Genomic DNA, 21777 nt, shown 5'->3' on the forward strand with positions numbered 1-21777 from the left:
CTTATCAACAATTCATCTTTGTCATAAATAAAAGGTCATTGGTGAATATCTTTCATGTCCCTTTTTTTATTGTTAGCTAAGTTAGAACCTACAACTATATGCTATTGTGCTTTCATTGACATGTTGTACATGTGTTAATGTAATAATCATATAAATCAATAATCAATAAAAAATAATTACAGATTAACTTGTTAAGAAGAATAACCAAAAAAATGAATTATGACTTTGTTAAACAATAATAAAAGGTTGAAATTAACTGGGCGGCACGGTGGTGTGGTGGTTAGCACTCTCGCCTCACAGCAAGAGGGTTGCCAGTTCGATCCCGGGCGTGGGAGCCCTTCTGTGTGGAGTTTGCATGTTCTCCCCGTGTCAGCGTGGGTTCTCTCCGGGCACTCCGGCTTCCTCCCACAGTCCAAAGACATGCAGATTGGGGACTAGGTTAATTGGTGACTCTAAATTGTCCGTAGGTGTGAATGTGAGCGTGAATGGTTGTTTGTCTCTATGTGTCAGCCCTGCGATAGTCTGGCGACCTGTCCAGGGTGTACCCTGCCTCTCGCCCGATGTAGCTGGGATAGGCTCCAGCCCCCCCGCGACCCTCAAGAGGATGAAGCGGTTAGAAGATGAATGAATGAATGAAATTAACTGAACTAACTAGGGATGCACCAATTTCGGAATTCTGAACCGAAACTGATACCAGTGTTTAAAATAACAATCTGGCCGGTATTAGCTGGTACTGATGTTTGATGTTTATTTTTTCTGTTGTTATTTATTCTTCTTTGCCAGGGAAACACAGAAATGTACACAATAAAAAGTAAATGAACAGATTTAAAGTAATTCAGTCCTTCATTACATTACCTTTGAATAAGCACAAATTCCATAATACACATTTATGAAAAGCATCTTTAAAAGAAATGAGCAAAAAGCCTTTTTATGATATATGATACATCATAATTCCCTCTCTAATATCTGTTTATTGTGCTGTTAAAACATCAACAATTTTCCCCCTCAAACAGCTGGATTTATTCAAGTTTGTCACGAAAAGCTACAATTTACAAGATTACGTTGAACACACCATGAGAACGTTAGAATTTACCTCGCCCTATACTCTTTTTTTTTTTTTTTTTTAAATGAGCTTCAGCGCTTCACAGCGGAAATCAATGCAACCTCCATGAGCTGCTCGTCCACGTTGTTGTGGCCTTATGTAATATTTCTAAATAATAGTAGTAGTAGAATTAGTTAAAAAATAGTAAAAGATAAACATTTTGATTTTTTTTTTCTTCCCCCATTTGTGGTGCCCCCAATGGATGAAGGCCCCCTCAGTATTTGCCTATACTGCCTATGCCCCAGGCCGGCACTGACATAAGCTGAATATTTTTAGTCACAGTTTTCGTCAGCAAATTAAAAACTGTCATACCTAAAATGTCTTTTTTCAGTGAAGCTTTTAAAACTCTACAAAAGCAAGCACTTTTTTGTCAAAATGGCGCCAGTTTTTACTAAAAAATATCTTCTCATTTCTTGCTGCATGGAGAGTAAAAAGTGTGCCACCAGCCCCAGACTCCCCTACTGTATGAATGATATGATATGATTTTACCTTTAGTGGAAAACATCATAAATAGCTGGTTTGCCTGATTTATCTCCATTATCAAATGTACTGATGTCTAACAACATAACAAATCTCTCTTGTTTTCTGGCATGCTAATAATTATTGATGCAAATAGTAACTCACACTGAAATATCCCACACATGAAAATCTTTCACTGGCTTCACTGGCAACTTGACCTCCCCCCACATGCTATCAAATCATGTGTGTCAGATTCATGGCATAAAAAAAAAAAAGGTAATATATTTATGAACCTGAATACTACTCAGGTGAATGAACACACTATATGAAAACAAACAGTCAGTGTGGTGTGTGAGTGATGAGGCTATAGGTGAAAAGCCAGTGAGGGGGAAGAAACCTGCACTCCCTTTTTGCTGCCATGTGTTTTGCCAGGAGGAATATCACACATGATTTAACCCCTGAACCACTGGGAGGAAAGTCTGGGCCGGAGGGGAAGAACTGCTTTGTGTTCACATGTGTGTATGTGTGTGTTGATGTTTGATCATATCACATTCACAGAGAAGTGATGTCGGCCCCGTTTCATGCTTTCTTTGCTTTAATCCTCTATGACAGGCCATGTGTAAATACCACTGACGTTTGGAGCAGTTGGAGACGACTGTAGGTTGAGGGGGGAAAGTTGAATCCTGAGTAAGGAGGTGATGTGTAGGCTGTTACTCTAACAGGCCAGCTGTGTATATTTACACAAACTCAGAATGACAGAGGCCAAAATGGCAAAGAGTAAAAGTTAAGTAAAAGCCTCTTATTCGTTTGCATGTGCATGTGGTAGTATACAACAGGCTTATATTCTCATTTGTCTCCATCAGTGATGCTGGGTGTGCATTGTAGGCTGCACCTCTTAAAGCGGATTTATAGTTGTGCGTTGAGTCTACACCGTAGCCTCCGCACGTGGCCTATGTCATTGTGAGCGTTTATACTTGTGCAGTGGTGTATCTGTTTCGCTCTGCAGTTACACAAACACTAGCCGGCGGTGGGGTTTCTGTGACATGCTGTAAAGTTTGACTGATTCAAAACACACATAGACACACACATTAAACATGGCTTAATAGCGACAATTCCAAACACAAGTACACAGATGGGATTCAAAGACAAAACACCTGTTACCTGGACAAATTTTCCCACAAATACAACATGCTAACATAATAAGCACAAGCCTATGGCATTTTACATTGCATATATAAGCCTACTAGCTAGCAGAGTTTTCCTCTACTCGTGAAGCCGGAAACAATAACAGCAATATTAAAGATTAAAGATAAGTACATTTCAGTCTTTTTCATCAACAGTATCACATGCTGACATAGTCACAGTTAGAGTTTAATGACATCAGTGCCATTCTGTCATCATCTCGACTTAGTAATCAAAAAAAAAGTTTGTAGACGAACATAGTCATAATTTTTGTTAACAAAATTAACACTGTCTAATATTCTCTGTAATAGGCACAGAACTTAAATTATTCAGATATTATCCACTCTGCTGCTGTGTGTAAACACAGAATAAAAAACATAAATTCATTCACTTTGAGCTGACTTTTCTTCTGGTTTCCATGAGAACAACTTTGATCTAAAAGTGAGCAGTAGGGATCAACCCAGCACGAAAAGGGTTTAGTGCCCCAGCAGTTTCTGTTTCATGGAAATATTATGAAGCTGAATACAGTGACAGGCAAGGAGGGTGATGAATGAGGACAGAGCCAACTTTCATTCACAAGGGTGCAACAACTGGCCTTAAAGGCGCTGTATTTGACATTCAGAGTATAAATACAGCAGCAAAGCACTATTTTTGATATGAAGATATAGTGGAGTAACGGCGTCCTGAGCAGAGAATGAAGTCACGATACCTCTGTGTATGTTGTAATCTGAGCTTTTGTGTTCTTTGTTGTGGTAGTGTAGTGTAAGATTTAATCTTTAATCAGGTAAAGGTGTTATACTGCATACGTTTATTAAGAGTAAGGTCATATAACTATGTTTTATGTATAAGTTCCTATAAAACTGTTTGTTATGCATTTACGTGTGATAAAACATTGTTATACAAGTCTATGTATATTCACATTGAAGAGCACACATACACCACACCTTGTATTGTTTAATAACAACACACACACACACTCTGACGTTTGTATTGCATGAAACACACTCTAAGAGTTCACATTGCATTAAAGCACAGGGGATTGTATAGAGAAAGTCCCCAGGTTTCATATGTTTTTAAAAAATAAAGTGAAACCAGGCTCAAATCTAATGGTGGGAGAATTTGGGGATTTCCAGGCCCGGAGGTTACACCATTAGGTCATGTTTGGACAAGGGCCCAAAAGACCTGCCACCAATAGATTCGGACCAGATGGAAAAGAGCTAAAAAGAAAAAGACCTGCCACCAATAGATTTGAACACAGGTGGGAAGGATTAAAGGAAAAGGGTGGAGATTCTGTCGAATCTTCACCAGCATAAAAGGGAGAGCGTAGAAACTGAAACTTTAGTCTTGCTCCGGTCTTCACCAGCATAAAAGGGAGAGCGTAGAAACTGAAACTTTAGTCTTGCTCCGGAGCCTGACTCATTGAGTTGTATGTGTTGTTGCCTGTGGACACATTAAACTCGATTGCACCTGATTCTACCTGACTCCAGTGTTTCTCTAAGTGTTAACCAACTGAACCTAAGATACTAAATCAACCCAGAAGACGATCTGCAAGAGAAGTAGGAGACGAGGTCGGGAGCCATCTGGCCCACTTCCAGGCACCGATTTTCGCTTCTACAGTAGACAGTTGCGTGTAGTCAAAACAGCAATTTTCTCCAATAGACCACCATTATAACTGTTGATTGGACACCATGAACTGTAAACAAGGTCAATTATGACTCTTTTTATATATGTAAAATGTTTCTCGAGCCAAGAGAGGTGAATTAAAAATCGTCATCATCACAATGTAAAGTCTATGAGCTGAGTGGAGAGTGGGGACAGCAGAAAAAACACTACTGCGCATATTCAGTGGGCCCCATACCCTGGAAGTAAACCTGGAAGCTAGAAACTTTTTTTGACATCAGATGAGCAGTTCCAATGCCATCTTGGGGTCCGGTATGTAGTTATTATTATACATATATGATATTAATGCATGCAAGTTTATGTGTGTGCATCCCACTGGACAGCTAATCGACATTGCTTTGCACTGTGCTCATACAGCGGTTACAAGCAGTTACCGCTGATAACACTGTCCCTGCCTACAGTGGCAAAATAACATCAGTGCAGAAGCTAACACCGTTAGCTGCAAGTCGCCAGCTAGCCAATTCCATGTTGAGAACTATGTGCAGACAGCCACTGCCCAGACTCATGAATCATAGATACAGTAGCGGCTCGTGGTGAAATTGGGTGGGAGGGCTAACACACACACACACACACTGACTATTTTCCGCTGTACACACAGACAAGAAAGGTAAAGAAAGGAGTAATGCTCCTTTAATAAGAGGTTAGGGCTTGGCCCAGGGCTGGGCGGTATGGCCTAAAATCAATATCATGGTATTATTTTGGGGGGATGCAGTGACGGTATGATATCGCATTATCGTCTTCTCTCTTTTTTTTTTTACACCTTAAAAAAAACAATTTAAAAAGCAAGTCTAGGATGGAAACTATTTATCGTCAGAAGTAAAACGGTTGCTAATCCATCTATTGTGTATAAAATGTTATATAGTATGTATAAACATTAGAGGAAGAGGGAGGGCCAGGGGCTCCCGGGCCCCCTTCTCCCGCGGGCCTGGGTTTGGTGCGGTCGGCCAGGCCACCTCCATGACGTAGCGAGGGAGGTGCATGAGGCAGGCAGGCAGGCCGCCGGGCCCTGTTCTGCCGCCGTAGCCGGAGTACTGCAGTATGAAGGTAACCACAAAAGCTCATGTTTACTGCAGTAAGTTACCGTCACCGCGAATACTGCCCAGCCCTACTTGGGCCTACCTTATTTGAAGAGATGCTCACATCGATGGCCTTTCTGGGATGCAAACAGGTTAATCACCAAGTCATTTAAGACCGATGATTTTTGTTGTCTCGCTGGATAGACAGCATTTAAAATAATCCACCTCCTTCAGCATGATGCTAACACTCTCCCACTACAGTAACAGCGGGCAGGCCCTCACCGTACTTCCACGCACTGTCATTGGCCAGAAGTCAGTGGCCTGGGCTGAATTAATTTAGCCCAACTGGACAGTAAATCAAGGGGGCTTGTCACAACACCTGTCACTCACGATGTGACAACAATGATTGGAAGCTGATTCTAGGAGTATGGGCTGTAAAAAATCAGCCCATTTAGATAAATCCTGCGTTTTTGTGACTATTTTAATGCTGTTGCTGCTATAGGTTCCACCAAAAACAATCAGTTCTAAGGTTCAATAACTAATATTTTAATATTTTCTTTATTGTAAAAGATAGGCAGGGCTTAGTCCTGCTAGCCCATTTATACCAGCTGTCTCTGCTTAGATATGTTCTTAATCTCATATACCCATGCTTTCTCATGCCAACTGTCATTTTACACTTGTGACATGCATTGTGTGATTTCAAAGTATACTTCCATTTTTACAGGAAATTGCCAGTTTCTGCTTGTTAAATACATGCAGTCTTTAAAAAAAAAAGAAATTACAACATAGGTCAGACGCTTTGTTTAAAGATTTATTTCCTGTACAAAAACATGTGGTTAGGTCTAGAAAAAAACATCATGGCTTGGCTTAGGATAAGTATGGTTGTTACTAATGAAATGTAATGTCATGTGACATACGTCATAACTGTAGCTTGCTACACATAATAGCACACTATGTTGTCATTAAAATAACTGACTTTTGGTTTCATGCAGGAATCAAACAAATGGCTCCAGGGTGAAAGTCTGGTGTTTGTTTGACACATCCACCACCCTCCCACCTGCCTTGTAGGGACTTTCTCTTTCTTTATACTATGATAGTTGCCAGTCTTGCTACAAACTGCCCCCAGCCGGTGCATTTCATAATGTCATGAACGGTGCCTTTGTGCGTCTGTATCTTAGGTGAACATCCATTGACAAAGCAGCGGTGTCTGACAACTTTGGTTGTTGGCTGCTGCATCAACAACTGCTGCTGCCCAGTGCGAAAGGTGCCTTTGTGCATTGGTATCTAACACCCAGATCATTGACAAAGATGCAGTATTTGAGTCTGGAATGAGGACGGGCTGCTTTTACAGCTCCTTTAAATTGGTTTGGAATTGGTTTTAGACTCTCTTATAGATTCATATAATTTTTATGTTGACACCTGACCTGTCTGTATTTTTGATAGTACCTGAGACGACTCCATCTGTTCTTTTATTCTATCTCTGTGTCTCTAGCTTCAGGTGTAATGACTGTAATCAAATGAAACCATATTGGAGACAACTGGCAGCCTCTGTCTCACATCTGCAGAACAGTTACTGTGACCCTGCGCCCAAATTGCATGGCTCAGAAAACAACAACAACAAAATCTTTAGTTTGCTTTCTGTGAAGTTTTCAAGCCATGAAATAGAAGCATCAAAAGAGAGTGTGAAATAAAGACAGAAAATGAAACAGCCTCAACCTTATTTTCATTCATCCCACCTCCCCACCATTGAAAAGGTTACTGTATATTTTGTTGAAAGTTAGAGCTTGAGAGAGGTACAGACACACACAGAAAGAAAGGGAGAGAGAGAAGAGCACTGTCTGGCTTTTCTCCATTCGGGATCAGTAGGCCAGGAAGCGCCTGAAGAGAATGGCTACATTATCTCCCTCCACCTACGCCCTTGAACCTGCCACGGCCCCCAAAACATACTGTGGGCCACCCTGGGGGCCCACCCAGCACCCACCATGGCCCCCAGAACCAGAAGCCTCCAGATGGGGAAGGGCGCAGAAGGTCAGAGTGCAGAGAGAGGTTGCAGGAGAGACATGAGGACACATAAAATAGACATATCTGGCAATCTTACATTTATTTTAAGACTTTGGAAAAAAATATAAGCTGGAGACTTTCCACACTTTTATTTGAGGAATCAGTACATGTCTGTGGCAAAAGTTCAAAGCTTCAGCAAAGAAAAGCATAAATTGAATTATTGTTTTTATACTATAAATGCTGGCTAATGCTGCATTAGCATCTATAACACTAAGCAGTCTATTTTATACCCAAACTAGTGGGCTATTCAGGCTGATTTATAAGTAGCTTAAGCAAGTGGCCAACACCATTGTGAGCCTTTGAACTTGGTGTGTCGATGCTGCACTGCAACTACACTTCCAAAATATTAGCTGGCAGTGGGATTTCTGTGCCTTTGTTGGGTAAAGTTTGATTGATTCAACTAAAATAAAACACTAACATTTGGCTTAATAGTGACAACATTAAACAAAAGTATAAAGTTCAGCTCCATTGTAACACAAACAAAACAATTGTCTTTTGCTACACATTTTTCTCGCAAATACAACAGGCTAACTTTGTTAGCACAAGCCTATGGCATTTTATATATCATACATTAGCCTAGCAGCTAACAGACTTTTCCTCTACTCATATGAAGCTGGGAACAATAGCAACATTTAACGGAATTTGGCTTCATTGCAAGTCACAAGGTTCACTGACAAAACAATTACCTTATACAAGACATGTTTTCCCCTACAGTTATAACATGCTAACATTATTAGTATAAGCCTATGACATTTCCTGTTGTATAAATTAGCCTAGCAGCTAACTGACTTTTCCTCTACTTATATAGAGCTGGGTAAAACAGCAACATCTAATAAAGGTAACATTACAACATTTGGCTCCATTATAAATTACAAAGTTCACCAACAAAACAATTGTTTTTATATTAAATGTTATATATATTCCCCATATATACAACATGCTAACATTATTAGGATAGTCTTTATTATTAGGATAGACATATTAGCCTTGAGAACTTTTCCTCCACTCATATGAAGCTTTCTTAAATCACACACAAGACTTGAAATGCCTTATTGTCTTCCCAATGTATTGTTCTTTTTTGTCTTTGAAATACAAGTAAATAAAAGCTTTGTTTCTACTGATGGAGGACAGGAGGTCTGCGTCACTGCAACATGTAGTTACATTTTTGGGGAGGTGCATGTCATGCTACAGCATAGGGTAGACGTCTACACAGAGCCTATGCAACAGGTATGGCATTTGATTAATCAAAGAAGTGTAAACCAGCCTTTAAGTGTCTAATCTGTGATTGTGGAAAATGCCACCACTAGCTGGTTTGTTGTTCAGAGTCCTCAATTATTCCAAATATTTGGAGAGACTTTGGAGAAAAGGCTTGGAGCTAATACTTCTATCCAACAGAATAGAGTGAGCTACGGTGTATTGTAGTTGTTGTGCAGTGTAATTTCAGTCTGGAGTGTTTGGAGATGGAAGTGTAAAGAGAGTTCATACCAACAAAGGCTTCTAAGATGAACTCCAACAAACAACAAATACCTACAGAACAAGAAAGCTGATGATTATAGTGGAGGGGACTCTGATTTGAACCTCACGTTGTCAGGTGAAACATTTTTACTTTTGCAGCATCATTGTACAAAGAGCAACACAGGATCACAGCATGATGTGATACAAAGTTTAAAAAGGTAGTCTAGTCTCAAAATGACTGAACTGCACACTCAACTTTGCTGGAAATTCGGGAGAGGGATGATGGGGAAAAAAAGGACATAACTCTTTCTGCATGCTGTTCGTTTTAAGTTATGCTAACACTTCCCCTACTGCCATTCAGTGTAATCTCTGACAGGATTTTGTATATTTTATTGGACATTAGAATCAGGACACTCACTTTCTTTTTATTTACTTAGTGGAATTTCTTAAAGGGATAGTTCAAATCTTTATAAAGTTGTGTTATATGAGGTACTTATCCATAGTCAGTGTATTACCTACAGTAAATGGCCGTCAGCACACCCCAAATTTGGCACTGAGAATATTGCCACGACTTTACCTTAGGGCAGCAGTGGAAATACTCACAATAGAGCGCACACAACTGATATTGGTTTTTTAGGGTGGCTTAAGAAATGTCTTTGTAGCTGCTTCCCTGACCACAATACATTGCTTAGCTTCTGTGGTGGTGCTCCTCCTGATCGTGTTAGATGCCAGTAAAAGCACTAAAATCAGTCTTAAATTGTATTAATACTGAAGAGGAAGTTTTTATCCTGTAGTCTTTGCAAGGTATTTGAAAGTGGACAACACGTCTCCACTTACCCCCACTGTACAAAAATGAAGCAGTGACATAATTTGGAGCCAGACAGTGCTTCTCAAAGCCAAGGATGCTTCCTCATTAGGACAGGTCCATCCAAGCAGGGTCCTACAGAGGCTAGGCAATACTCCTTCCGAGCATTCATTGAGGGACAGCCTTTAATTCCAGCAAATCATACACAAAGAATTGTGGGTACTTCATGCCCACAAAGGATGCACACATGCATCCTTGAAAATTCTCTTAAGGAAGGACTCGGCCCTCTGTAGCATTTTAAGGATCCTTGTTATTGAAACAATCCCTCGGTGGGATATGATGACATAGCCTTCTTGAAATTCAACCATTTAAGGATCCTTCCTTGATTTTGAGAAGCACCAAGCGTCTGCACAGTTGCAGTCTTCACGGTATTGAGTTCCCATCGTACACTTGTCTGACCAATCACAAGCAGCACCATTGATAGCAAGCAATTGGCATCCTTGACTTTGAGAGGCACTGAAGGATGCTTCCTTGGTAGGACAGGTCCTTCCCAGTCAGGTCCCACAGAGGCTGGGCAAGACTCCTTCCTACCATTCAGTGATCACACATTGGAACAGTCTAGCGAGTGCCCAGGTGTGCATCAATGAAGAGGCCCCGCCTTCAATGCCAGCAAATCATGCACAAAGAATTGTGGGTACTTCATGCCCGCTGAGGATACACACAGGCATCCTTAAAAATTCTCTGAAGGATGGACTCTGTCCTTGGTGGAATTTAAAGGATCCTTGCCATTTAGCCTCCTTGAAATTCAGCCATTTTAGCATCCTTCCTTGACTTTGAGAAGCACCAATCAACAGCAGCACCATTGTTTGCAAGCACATCACTGTAGCTGTCAATCATGACATCAAACTCCCTTTTCACAGTACCAAATAACTACTTAAAACCATGGTTATCAGAAAAACAAACATCAGTGTGATAAGCACTACCTAAAATGACAAAAACCAGATTTGAGAAGAATTGTTTTTTTGTGTGTGTGTGTGTGTGCGCGCTTTGAGTATTTAGTTTGGCCCATGTCCCATTCACTAACATAGATGGGGTGGTGTTTATTACCAATACTGCAGCCGGCCACTAGGGGGTGATTTTTTGGCCTTACTTTTGGGGAGCTGTCCAGGCCCCCAGCAAGTGTGCCAGGCTTTGAGGCCATTTTTCATGGGGGCCAAACAGTGGTACTGCTACCCAGAAAGACTTTTTCCATTGACTTACATTGGGAAAGAGACGTCTGTAAATCAGTGGATACATTTTTTTTTGAGCGCCACAACTCCTGCAAAATGACTTGTTTCACTATCAGGATTTGATCCATCTGGTCCGATTATGTTTTGAAAGTCTAGAGGAGTCACAAATTCAAATCAGAGGAACGCTACCTCGGAAGTTAGCCATTTGGCCAGTGGAAGTTAGCTGCTCGGCTGCACTTGGTTGCGCTCCACCGCCGTAAGTCTCCAGTACTCTATGGTATGCATAATGCGGAAGCAGTGCCAATCATCTGGCTAATTTTTGTACATGGCAGTTGAACCATTGCACCACTGAGCAAGTCTCATAGGAATGGATGGGGCCCTGCTGACAATACTGTATTCAGTTCTCCAAATATATCTAAGGAGCTGTCATGTTGTCCATCTTTATGGTAAATGGACCTGCATTTGTATAGCACCTTTCTAGTCATCTAGTGACCACTCAAAGCGCTTTTTACACTACGAGTCACATTCACCCATTCACACACACATTCATACACTGGTGGCCGAGGCTACCATACAAGGTGCCACCTGCTACTCAGTTTTAGCACACTCACACACCGATGGAACAGCCATCGGGAGCAATTTGGGGTTCAGTATCTTGCTCAGGGATACTTCGACATGCAGCCTGGAGGAACCCGGGATCGAACCGCTGATCTTTCGATTGGTGGACAACCCACTCTACCTCTGAGCCACAGCCGCCCCTATAGTCTATTGTTTATTCCCACAAACAGACAATTTATCAACTACGCAGACATTAGCTGTGTTTGTTGTCATTAAATCAAATCATAAAGTAATAGGATATACTAGTGTTTTCTACTACAAGAAATTGCTATGAATGACAAGGGTTGTGCCTGTATACATTTAACATTACAAACTGTCAAACACCCACATTGACTATATGAGAGTTCCCCTGTGTTGTCACCATATTCCAACATCTCTACATGTAGATTGTGTATAATGTGTTCAGTTCAGAAGATCTTTACTCTCCCTCAGAGACACCTTCCCTGCAACAATACAAGCTTCAGTGACCCATTCAGTAGTATCTCAGTGAATTTAACACTGTAGCTCTCTATTTTACTGTTGCTTAAGTGTATGTGTGTTTCCTCAGAGTTAATTCCCTTGTAACTACTTTGCCCCAGTCACTCTAACTGTTCCAGGCAGCAATGTCAGCCAGTCTGCTCTCCTAAACTAAACTATTACCTGGGAGTTTATCGCCATCCATTTCTCCCAGAAACCCTGTAATCCTCCAGCTCTTTCTGCTCCACAGTGGCCCCTCTGGTATGCTAAAAAACAATGGCTCTGTGTGTGTGTGTGTGTGTGTGTGTGTGTGTGCATGCACAGTTCCGCTCAATGCTTCTTCCTCTTGCACTTGTTGATGAATAAGGAATGAAGTGCTGAGCCCGTCACCACGGGGGAGAGATTCCCCGAGCAGGCCTGCCTACTTGCACGCACACACACTCACACAAACTAACACAAATGCACAAACAGGCATTTACATGCATATACAGATGCAGACACACTCACAGATGCTCACGCAAACACACACACACACATGCTCACTGGAGCTCTCTCTCAGGTGGTAATTATGCGGATGCTGCACTGTCTCTCTGATGCATCCTGGGGATTATTTAAATGGTCAAATGAAGTGATGTACCACGGACCAAGAAGTAGGCTCAGGGGAGCACTAGCAATGGACAGACTGTGATAATGTGTGTGTGTGCAACCAAGTACAAGTTGCTCTGTGTGTGTGTGTGTGTGTGTGTGTGTGTGTGTGTGTGTTGTGTGTGTGTGCACTCTTTACACTGCCATCATTTCTTTCAAACAAGCCGTAGAGAACATGTTTCTGTCCTCTAGTCCCCAGAGTGCCTCAGTTGTGTTTTTTTCTTACAGATAATGGCCTCTGTTGGTTTCTGCTTGTATTTAGGAACTGAATTATGACACGCAGGTAGACGCACCTTCGTTATTATAAAAAAAAATTAAAAGGGTTTTACAATATTGATTTTGTTTGGTTAAGGAATACTTCTTTACAAGCTTTGTATCATAACAATGTGGGTAGTATGTCTAAATGAAATGTGGTAAAATTCTCTCCATGTTACTGTTGTGGAAATGCTCTGCTGCTGGTGAAGAGCACCCAGATCTCCCTGCTCCCCTCTTAACGAAACTCCCCTGGGTGAAACACAACGTGATCCGGTGCAGTTTTACTGGCTCTCGTGCTGTTGTTCAAACTACAAGCTCTATTTCCACATTTTCATATTGCCCACCACCCATGCCGCCACCACAGACACAAAGAGTATAGAAGTGGATCAAGACACAAACCCACCTCTCTCTATCTTAAACTCAGACCAAACTCTGATCAAACACTAAAAGTAGGCAGTGCTGAATGGATATAAATCTAGACTATGTTACTGCCTATTTCTTGCCTAAAATGTATTCAGAATGTTATATTAGTGCCGTGTTTAACTGTAATATTGAGATTTTGTGAACAGGAAGTGGGTGCCATACTGTTTCATGCAAAGTGAAAAACTCAACATCAAACAGTAAAAGTAGGCAGCATGATAAAATATAAACCAAGATTCTGTTATGGAGTTGCCAATTTGTCTCCTTAGATGTTTTCAGAAACAGATTTTAGCTTACTGTTTAACTGTAAAACCCAATTGTTTGTTACCAGCCAGCCACCACTGTGTCAAATGGACAAGTTTGCCTTACGTCATTCACCAGTGGGAGCATTTATTGGTCACAATAACTGTGACTATATCAAGATGCAATACTGTTGATGAAAAACACAAGACTTAAATCCATCCATCCATTTTCCATTTTCCATTTTCATCCAGGGCTGGGTCGCAGGAGCAGCAGGCCAAGCAAAGCATCCCAGACATCCCTCTCCCTGGCAACACTTTCCAGCTTTTCCTGGGGGACCCTAAGGCGTTCCCAGGCCAGACGAGATATGTAATCCCTCCAGCGTCTTCTGGGTCTGCCCCGGGGCCTCCTACCAGTGGGATGTGCCCGGAACACCTCCAGCGGGAGGCGCCTTAGACTTAAATGTAGTTTAGAAAATAAAAACTATACTAAAAACTCTTATTTTTGTTGACAAAAAAAAGGAGACAATTTTCCTGCCGGGATGGCGAAAACATTGTGTGCAATCACTACCAACATTTTAGCATGCTCCTTCCATCACCATAAAACCTCAAAAGGATCTTCATTGGGTGTCTTGAACTTAATGTAGGCTGCCACCTAATCCTCAGACAGCAAAGTTTCATCACCGGAGTCCTCCACATTGGTGAGGAATGTGACGACAGGGTCAAAGTTTGACTTGTTTCATTGACTTTCAAAATAAAAAGAATTGGGGCTTGATAATAGTGATTAAGATGTCAAATTATTACACATATACATTTTTCATTTGTTTTATTACATTTGGGTTTAGGTTCACGTTCAAGAGGCACCAGGCAACATGGACAATATAGCAACTAACTGGGGTTAAAAAGGGGCAGATATGAATACTGGCAGGGTGATGGGAGAATAAGAAATGGATGAACTGGTGAATGGGACTGGTGGCAAAGTCTGAGGGGCATCAAGTGGACAGGTTGACTGTAAAGCTTCCTAGAGAAGCAGGGGCCTATAGGAAAGTGGGAATGTGGCTGAGAGGAGGGTCAGAGAGTCAGAATGGGCAAAACAGGACTGAAGCTGGCATTGTGACATGGTCTATTGGAACACCTTTACAGGAACTGATTCTAATGAAGCATTTTGCCTCATAAATTAAATATTGGCCTTTAAATCCCACATCAGTTAAACCCTGGTAAATGTTTGAGAGAAAGAGACAGACGGAGCACACACACATTGCAGTGTGTTAACTGTCATTTACAGAGTTTTAGGAGCGTTGACAGATGAGTCCAACTGCTGTCTGTCACTCTGACGGATTAGAAAATAATTACTGCCACTGCTACGGTTACTCACATAATCTGTCTTCAAAGAAAAAAAGAAAATTAAGAGAATCAAACTAAATAGCACACTGCCCCGGGACTTTTTTCAGGAACTGAATAATACTTTAGGAGCAGATTTTCCATAAATTCCATGAATGCTATGGAAAAATGAGTTAGTAAACAGTAGAAAGCAGCATAGAGGCAAGTGAAAATGTTTTTAATATCCCTACTTCTGCTCCCTTTCTCTCTTTCAAACTCGTTGCTGACTAATTTGGAACGATGTTCGGGCGCTGCGTAGATGGAGAGGGATGGAATTTGTGATGGTGTATCATTGGATCATGCTGGAAAAGGGGTGAAAGTTAGCACGTCCATCCGCGTGTCATGTTTTCATCACTGCTGATTGGAGCCATTAAATATGCGTGATTGGTGCAGAGTCATTTGACCAAGGGCAACACATTCTCACTCCGCCCTTGTCACCTATTAATGTTTGGTCATGGACTTTCCACTTTGAGATATGACGTGCAATGTATCCTGGGCGCGTTGGCTGTTGACATTCTGGGACACCGTGTCAACTTGAGCCCGCTACATTCATTGTCTGTTTTAAGAATACACTTCTGTTTTCACAGGAATTGTAGTTTGCATGCAGTCTCTTTCAAAATAAATGCACTGCGTCAGTACAACACTATAGATTGATGTTTTTTTTCCTACAACAACAAATGTACGTGGTTACGTTTAGTCAACTAAAAAGTAAGTGAGTATGCTCCGTGTACCTGCGTGTACCCTCTACTACACCACTGAGTGAACACAAACACGACAAATGACTGATGATGTTGTTGTTGTTCCATAACTGCTAGATGTGTAAAGCAACTGCTAGCAACTGCTAACAAGTTTGCCATATCAAGATAGAAGTCAAGGTTGTGTTCAAGGGACACTTGACATCTCTGCATAGTGGCCTCTCAAGCCAAGCGCATTCAGAACACCATTCAAAAGGGTAACTCGCTGATCTTCACCCAGCTTTGTATCATAACAATGTGGATAGTACTGCGGTAAACTTCCCTCTATCTAACCAAAGCCTGGACATCCCTGCTCCCCTCCATGCAAGACTCCTGACAGAGTTTTGCTGGCTCTCGGGCCATTGCTCGAACTACAGGCCGTACTTCTGTGTTTTCTTATTGCCCACCCCCACAGACGCAAAGAACATAGAAGCAAATCAAACTCAGACCAAACTCTAATCAAACATTCAAACTAGGCAGTGATATAAATCAGATCAAGTTACTGCACTGCCTATTTTCCCTAAAATATTTTTAGGAACATATTTTGGTGCCATGTTTAGCTTTAATAGCAAGAGTTTGTGAACAAGAAGTGGGAGCCATACTGTTTCCTGCACAGTGAAAACAGGCTGAAAAAACTCAACATCAAACAGTAAAACTAGGCAGCGTGATCAATATAAACCAAACACGTTTCTGCTTTTCATTTAACTGTGAGACGAGACTATCCGTTCGTTACAAGCTGGCCACCAGTGTTAAACGGATGAGTCCGCATTATGTCAGTGGGAGTAATGGTCTGGTGTGGCGCAGTGCATTCTGGTAGCTGTTTTCTCTAGTCATGTAGCACCAATTTCAAAAGTATTTGTGCCTTTTTACTGCAGAGACGGCCTACTTTAATGAATAGACCATCTTTCCAATGGTGAAATGCATCTTTTCGAAACTATTCTGTCAGCTTCTGATCTTAAAATGGTAGTTATGATAAATCACAGCAATATCCAAGGATATTTTATGCATGATTTTAACCAGATTTCTATTTATTTTTAAGTTACTCAGTACTGCTAAACCCAAACTTGTCTCTGCTGCAAGCAAGTGGGGCTGTGCTCAAATGAACTGTTTGTTGCCTCTACACGCAGAAGAATCATCAAACTGAAAAAAAGGTGTATCTTGAAACTTCACAGTCACTTTTCCTTCCCCTCCCATCCTACTTAAAAATTTCAAAGTGATACTATCTAGTCCCCCTGCCCTTCATCCCTCATCCAGTGGCCTATTACTTTGCCTATGTGCTGTTTATTCCAAGGCAAGCTTTTAGCATTTGAAATTGTAATGGCTGGGAGCTCTCTTTATAATGACAGGGCCCCGTCAATCATGCTAACTGACAGACTGCCTGCATTAGCATAACATCTGTTCCACTTGATCCTCCTGTGCTGAGAATCACTTTCTGTGATTACCAGGGGGCCCGCTGGTCAATACACACTTTCGGTGTTGATCACATTTTATGGAAATAAGTCGGTTGTGATCGGATTCAGCCTGAAGTTGGGGTATCACGGAAGAATTGAAACTTGTTAGGAGATTGTTAACGGGCCAATTAAAGGGGCCCTGGGGAGTTTTCTTGTAAACATCTTCTGCTCTACATTCCATTGAGCAGAGTTCAAATGCCCAGGCATGCTGCTCGTCCATGCATGAGACTGTTTATACAGAAGTGTTTTAAATAGTAATGTTTTGGTGAAAATGCATGCGTTTGGAAAGTAGTAAGCATGCGACTGGATGAGTGAGACTTAGATTATACTGCACGAGTTGTTGTAGAGTTTGTAAACCAATATTTTGATCAGGCAGCAACCTCCTGAGGCTGAGAAATGAAGCCAATGCGCAAGTGCTAAAAATGGCCACTTCATTGAATGGCCACTTGAGGCTGGCTCTAAAACAAAGTCCATCCCCATAGACCCAGTGTTAAAATGCCCAACAGAAGAAATAAACATGTTTACAGCCTGGTACAAAAAAATGGTTTGATCTCTATAGCTAATATCAAATGGAGGGTCATTGTTTTTTTTTTTTATAACACACCTATTTACATTTTATGAACTTGTTTAGATCCCTTGTTCATTCCAATGGACAGTACTTTTCTAGGATATCTAGATGGTCACCGTGGAGGCACGCGAAAAAATTCAACATTACACGGGGTGAGTAATAGACACAAACGGTCATTAGAAGGGTGAAGTATTACTTTAAATAATAATATGAGAAAGAAGTCACAATGTTTGAAGAATAAGTTGTAATATTTTAAGAATAAAGTCATAATAGAATAGCGTTTAGTCAAATGTTATCTTAATAGGTTGACTGGATTAAAGAGGCAACAGATAGGATTCGTTTTTTTTTTAGCTTGGCACCACCTAGTGTCAGCGGTGTTGCTCGCACTGTCGCAACGACCAAATTGACCGTGGGGATCAGAGATAATCAATAAAGTGTAGGCTGTAAAGCCACCAGTATACCTCTATGTATATGTAGAATGAGAAGGTGTGTGGACACTAGAGGTGGGATACCCGACCGAAGCCCGACGGGTCCCTTCGGGACCCGACAGATCGGGCCGGGTTAGGGTAGTATTCTAGAAGTGGCGGTCGGGCCAGGTCGGGTTCGGCGGCCTATTTTCTATATGTTTTTCCCTCTATTTTCCATTCAGAGCTGGGATGCCGTTTTTACGATTCGCTTGAGGGCACCTGAATGCACCACAGCCTTTTAGGGACCCTCTGCACCGAAAAGGGCTGCTTTTGACTTTGAAGACTGGGAAAATCTACCCCTGGATAACAGTATGGATGAAGTGGAACTGTATGCAACACAGAATCATGCCATGACGAACGAGAGGAATCTTTTGGGCTGGTGGCGAGAACACCAAAACACCTACCCCAAGCTAAGTGTCCTGGCTCGCGGCAAATTGGCTATCCCGGCTAGCAGCAGCGCAAGTGAGCACAATTTCAGCGCTGCTGGAAGAACCGTCGAACAGAGGAGGACATCGCTGGACCCATCCACAGTGGACGCTATCCTCTTCCTTCATAGCTCCAAGTAAACCATGATGGTTGGATGTAAATAGTTCAGTTAAACAGCTAAGTTACAGCTTCAAGTTCAAGACTGGGTTCGAGTTAACAGCGGTTGTCTTCAGGCTGGTTTCTTCAAAATGAGTTCAACAAGAGACAATGGATTTCAATCATTAATGGTAAGACATATTTTTTTTAATATTTATCACTTCTGAATGCTGATAATGTGTAATGTAAACCGCAAACACCATTATCCTGTTTTGTTTCACCTTCACCCACCGTGGTGATTGTTGTAACGTTAATATCAAGGTTACATGATAAATTTGATGTGGTGCTGCTGTTTTCGCCTTCACCTGCCGTTGTGATTGTTTTAATTATTATGATGACATGATTAGGCCTACGAACGTTACAGTATGAACACCTGCCGTGGTGATATTGGCTTAATATTTGGCATCTGCCGTGGTGCTTTGTACATTATTATCCCTGGCATTTACATTCTTTTTTTTCTTTTTTTTCTCATAAAACCTTGTAAGAGCGCCTGATTGGTGCCACCTATGTGTGACGAATCATGTCATATTTTCATGTCGGAAATGACTCATTTTTTGGCTTTATGGCAAGCATGGCAGTATTATTTTATTTTGCTGTATGTTACGCATCTGCTTATACTGTATAAGTCGGGCTTGGTCGGGTCGGTAATAATTTTGGTAATGACTGTCGGTCGTCGGGTCGGGTCGGTCAGTACCAAGTCGGGTTTGGTCGGGTAACGGTCTGAGAATCTCATCCCGATCCCACCTCTGGTGGACAATCTACTAAATACATGAGTAAAGAGACCGGGCAACAATTTTCAGATTTATCTGAAGAAAAAACAAATAGTAATGCAAATAATTATACCAATATACCAATCACTGTCCGAGGGCTGCCGTAAAATGGCAACGAGGATGTCAGCCGACCAACACTCGCTACCTGGTCCCTGGTTGCGGCGATTTGCGATGCTGGCCAGCTAGGAATGAACTAGCAGCCAGTACAGTAAAAGTCCTCTCTCGTCTAGCTAACATTTAGCCGTGTTACTTACTGATCCATTAGAAAGAAAGCTAGCTGGACACCGGTGTTGAAGCCTCTTTGGTCACGGAGCTCCCTCCATCTCTTGAATGCCTGACTGAGGTTTACTCTTGTTTTTCCTCTTCTTTTATCTCTCTCCTTTTTGCTCTTCTTTGCCTCAGACAGAGGAGCTTGTTTTCTTTTGCTAGGCCGTTTTTCATGGAAGTTTTTTGCGCACAACACATTGTCAAAACATCACATCCATGCTGCCCATGTTCCCGTTCCGTTTCATACAGAATCATCCTGTCCTATTCACACAGTCGTTGTTTTGGTGCTGTTACGACGTCCTTTTCCAGTTCAGAGGTGAGACCACTCTGTCCTCCCATTCTGTGATTATATCTTATATACAGGATGGCTGGGCAGAATAATAGTGCGATACTCCTGACTTGAAGAGGCGGTGTAAAAGCGGATATAGACACCTTTACTCTGTTTTGGACTGTCTCTCTACTCCAAGATGCTTCCCATTGAAAGGCTCAGGAAAGCCGGTGAAGTAAAGGAAAATAAGCCAGTAAGTAACACAAAGGTGAAATTTTCACCTGATCACAATTATCTACATACAGTTAGTGTTATTTTTCCATCTCTGATGAAGAGCAGTGCACAGCCTCTTAACTAAACTGCGCATCTAGAAGTATCGCATCGGAAAATTATGATGGAAACGCCAAAATTCGAATTAAAATCCCTGATTCGCACAAACTAAAATATGCTCGCTTTAGCCAGGTTTTGGTTGATTCGAAAAAATGTTGATTAGCAAAACAGGGGATGGAAACAATTATGTTCAAATTAAGTCTGAGGTAGCGCACCTCTCTCCATGGTGATATCCACACTCCGGGTCGGGAAGGCGGTAATGCATTTACAAGCTGGTTGCCAACCGCCAGAAAACGTAGAAGAAGAATGCAAGACTTGTTGTTTCTGGTTCTACGGAAAACTCGTGCGAGTTTGTAGTTTTCACCAAAGTCCGTACATTTAATGGAAACACACAGGATTCGTATTTCTTTTAATGTGCATTTCCCAATGATTCGAATCACTTTTGGATGGAAACATAGCTTGTGTCGGTGTGAATGGGATACTATTGTACCATTAGACTGCAGAGCAGTAACATTATGCTCAGCGGGCTAAAGGACAGGTAGATTCTGGCTGCTTTTCACATCATTAACATGAAACCCACAGAGCTTTAATCATTTTGTGATGCCATGACTGTGCTCTGGTCTCAGCTGGCTGGAGAAAAGCAGGTCCCTGCTGGACTCCAGCTGCTGCTTCATATTGACTCATACATCATCAAACTGGTTTCATTTCCTGTGATAATAAGAGAAGGTGCTTATTAGTAAATGTCAGGTCATCAACACTGAGTTAACACAGAGACAGACTGTTCTCATCTGTTCACTGATATTGAAATCTCAACTTTTTTTCTCGTGAAATTACAATGTTTTTCTCATAGTACTATTTTGACATTTGTCCCAAAATGCTGACTTTATTCAGGACTTGGCTTCTGTGGTTGGTTTGTCTCTAAACTGTGTCATGAACAGTCAAGGTTCAATGTGTTGTGCAGCAGAGTGCCAATTGACCTATGGCTAAGCCCCGCCCTCAAACACGATGAGCCAATCACAGTGCGTATAGCCATTCCCATACACTCAGACATTCTCTGCCTGGACGTCCATTGAAATGCATTACAGAAAGTCAGTTTTGTTCGGTTTTATGAGCTTTTTCTGAGATTTGAAGTTAAAAAATGGTCAGAAAGTGTGCATGGGGTATCCTGAGAGGCTGGGCGACGAGGTGTATTTTTTACACTTTAAACCACATCTCAACCGAGAAAAGTGTTTCCTTTGGATAAAGTTGTGTGGTAACGTTAGACCACAACATCAACTCAACGTGAATGAGATTAACAATGATGTCTACATCTGTTTTAAGGTAAGTCAACATCGTGTT

General features: G+C 41.6%; 1 long non-coding RNA gene across 1 annotated transcript in view; it reads left to right on the forward strand.

Annotated features, from left to right (window-relative positions):
• The first annotated feature begins 264 nt into the window (after positions 1-264).
• LOC126389362 (uncharacterized) overlaps positions 265-21777 on the forward strand; it is a 492329-nt gene continuing 470816 nt past the window's right edge. The window contains exon 1 of the long non-coding RNA XR_007569844.1: positions 265-438. This is a non-coding gene — a long non-coding RNA (uncharacterized LOC126389362). The remainder of the gene's footprint in view (positions 439-21777) is intronic.

Source organism: Epinephelus moara, chromosome 4, assembly GCF_006386435.1.
Source record: "Epinephelus moara isolate mb chromosome 4, YSFRI_EMoa_1.0, whole genome shotgun sequence".
Taxonomy (NCBI): domain Eukaryota; kingdom Metazoa; phylum Chordata; class Actinopteri; order Perciformes; family Serranidae; genus Epinephelus; species Epinephelus moara.